At 39.8% G+C, this 3,533-nt stretch overlaps 1 pseudogene; it reads left to right on the top strand.

The window, feature by feature from the left end:
- On the top strand, window positions 1-2,818 carry LOC127834620 (patched domain-containing protein 3-like; annotated as a pseudogene).
- Window positions 2,819-3,533: the final 715 nt, after the last annotated feature.

The raw sequence follows: 3,533 nt of genomic DNA, 5'->3' as shown, positions 1-3,533 counted from the left end.
TGCTCACTAGGGACGCGGTCAACCAAAGGGCTCTTTTAGGCTGGGCAGGCATTTTTGCCGCAGGACTCGGAATTATCGCCTCTTTAGGTCTCTGTATGGCTGCGGGTCTCGAGATTGTCAGTATCGTTTGCGTTATGCCGTTCCTTATTATAGGTACGTAACTAAGCTGTTGTGTTACTTCTTCCGTATTGTACCGATGCCCATGACCAAATTCCTTTGAGTTGTGATCCTTTTCTGCCAAAAGCTTAAATGTTATTTATTTTAAGTCTTAATGGGACATAATAAGTTATTGCATACCGCAGACATTTATTTTGACATGTGTTTGGAACATATAAACAATTCTTTCTTTCACGTTGTATTGGACGCTCAATAATTCTATTTGGAGACAATTGTTTTTCTCCAGGCGTAGGCATCGACGACATGTTCATATTGCTGTCCGGTCTTTCCGCCGCTCAAGGCGAGGCCACTGTTGAGGGCCGCATGAAAGAGACATTGCGGGCAGCCGGGGTCGGGGTCACCATCACTTCGTTAACGGACCTGATGGCCTTCATGTCCGGGGCGGCATCCAACTTCCCCGTCGTGAGGAACTTCTGTATCTTTACGGGTATACAAATACTCAAAGTAGTTTCACTTTAGTTCTGTATGATCATAAAGATTTATATTTTGTGTCTATTTTTATTATCAAGGCTCAGTTTGATCCTGAGAAAACACCTAAAATATGGTATTTGTATTGATTTAACTGTTATATATTGTTTCCTTGATGCGGTCACATTCAGGTCCCGGTGAAGCAAACATGACAAACATAGATAACTACATCGCTGCAGTTTTATTGCTTCAGCCATGGCTTAATACAACTCTAAAAAGAGGTTTATTGCAGACTTATTCCAACATAATCAAAAATTTAAGGAAAGACCAGAATATCCATGCACAAGGCCTTTACAAGTTAAAACTTCAACGTTCGATCCTTGGTGCAATTTCTTCTTTTCTACATAGTCTTTCTATACATACAGGTGTGGCTATGGTATTCTGCTACATCAACAACATCACGTTCTTCACTGCTTGTCTCGTCATCCACGAACGACGAGTAGAATCAACACTTCTTGTTGATGAGCAAGACGGTCCCGGGCACAGAGGAGGCCAAATAATGTGGCCAATCAAGAGCCCGCATTTTGTGTTGTGCGGGATCACGTCCAAGGAACCCAAAAGAAGCGGAAAGTCTTTTGGACAAGCTACCAAGTTGGCTAATGCCGAAGATCGTTCTTAAGACACCGTTGAAAATAGGCATCATTTTCTTATTTGCTGGTTATATGGCCGCTTCGATATACGGGTGTGTGAATCTCAAGCAAAAACTCCTGTTTTCGCAACTTGTTTCGGAAGAATCATACTTTTACAAATATTCACAGCTTCTCAAAGATAAGTTCTCACGCCAGAGGATCGTCTCTATAGTAACAACACATCCGTACTCATACAGCGATGCTTCAACAAAAAGAGATCCTATCGCGGTTTTGGCAAAAGCTAAATCAAATTCTTACTTTGACCCGAACTTTGAGATTAATTGGCTCAGTATGTACAAAGCAAGCGCCTCTTACCAAAACTCTAGCGAAGTTAACTTTATCTCTGGTCTTAAAACATTTTTACAGGCTATGCAATACAGCCAATTTGAGAATGATGTAGTTATTGATTCCGAAGAAACGTCAATCAAAGCTTCCCGAGTGTATCTTATGTCTCGTGACTTAAAGGACAGCCAAGAAGAAGGGAAGTTTATGCTTGAAGCTCGTGAAAATGCGGATGCGTCAGAATTTAAGTGTTTTGCCTACTCCCCGTTTTTTATCTCTTTTGAGCAGTTTATCCAAATTCTAACACAAACGCTGTAGTCGACTGGTATCGCTTTGGCCGCCGTTGTTTGTAACGTGTATTTTTATGCCGCATCCCGTGCTGATAATATTCGTTACGATCACCGCAACAATGATAATGGCGGGCGTGTTCGGCTTTCTTCTTTACTTGAACGTCGCGCTGAGCTCAATCACGATGATTGAGTTGATTATGAGCATTGGCTTCTCCATTGACTTCACCGCCCATATCTGTCACGGTTTCATGACTTCAAGATGCGAAACAAGAGATGCAAAAGTCAGAGACGCGATTGACAAGACTGGTGCACCGATATTCCACGGCGCAGTTTCGTCTGTGCTGGGTATTATAGTACTAGCTGCAGCAAAGTCTTACATATTTCGAACATTTGCAGTCGTGATGGGGTTTGTTCTATTTTTCGGCATCACGCATACATTGTTGCTGCTTCCGGTTGTGTTGTCCTGGATTGGTCCAATGAGCTCTGAAGATAAGACTCATCCGCAGCTTAACGCGACCAACGAAAGAAACTCCCCGATGGAAGGGCTGAAAGCCTATGAAGGTCTTGAAATATCAAGTCCTGAAAAGATCAAGCGCATGTCAAGTCCGCGGAAAACGAGGGTTGGTATTTCATCTGATGACATTTCAGATTTTTTAAGAATAAGCAACATTTCGAATTAAACTAAATTCTGGTCCAACGAAGCGCAAGAAAGCAGACCCGGTTCACCTTAAATCATTAAGTCCAACCTGACGAAGTTGTCACCTGAGTACAGCGGTCACCTGACAAAAACATTTTTATAACACCTGAGTATAAAGTTCGCCTGTCGTAAGCGGTCTCGGACTGTATAATGTCTATTTGAAGGCTTAATAATCTGATATCGGAAACTGCCTTTGAAACAATAAATGCCGCCCACTCTGCAAAAAATTAATATGGTCTTCAGAAGGTTTGATTTACTGAGATAGGTACGGACAACTTTTCAAAATAAATTATTGATAATGAAAAGTAAATAGTACTTTCCAACATTGAGACAGTATTTAAATAATTATATATGGAATTAAAAATAAAACTGTGTTTATTCAGAATGATTGTATGTTGTTTGAATCTTTTAAGCGAATGTGATATGTTGTATATGGTTTGAATCATCTATAATATTAATCGTGTTATTTATTTATTAAAGTTGTGCCAAATTTTTTTTTGTTTTTGAATAAAAATTATATTTGTCTGGTGTTTATGTACTTAAACGTTTGGATGCTTGTGGTTTTTTTTATTTACCCTTCCCACGTAGCAGCAAAGTGAAAATGGCTAGGTGCAAACAACATAAAACCAGAACAGCCTGCGGGTAACTCTGTTCGGGTTTTATGGTGTTTTCTGCACATCAACGTCTAAGGTTTGGAGATGAAGCCTTAACAAATTGAATCTAGTAAGACAGGTCTTAAATAAAATATAACTTTCTTGGGGACTACAAATGCTTGAAAATACGTTTCTAAGTGGTAAAAATACGTATCTAACTGGAAAAGTGTTAACAATAATACAATCCGCTGACAAACCATATATACAGTGGTCACCTTATAAAGCAGCACCATGCCTACTTTAACCACTTTGATCACATCCTCTTAATGGCTGTTGTATTGGACTATATTACTTTCTGTTTGAGAGTTAGATCTGATTGCCATTTTCAGTTATAACG

This window comes from Dreissena polymorpha, chromosome 6 (genome assembly GCF_020536995.1).
Source record: "Dreissena polymorpha isolate Duluth1 chromosome 6, UMN_Dpol_1.0, whole genome shotgun sequence".
Classification (NCBI taxonomy): domain Eukaryota; kingdom Metazoa; phylum Mollusca; class Bivalvia; order Myida; family Dreissenidae; genus Dreissena; species Dreissena polymorpha.
Note: the sequence above shows the minus strand (reverse complement) of the source record. Positions and strands in the feature narration are given on the sequence as shown.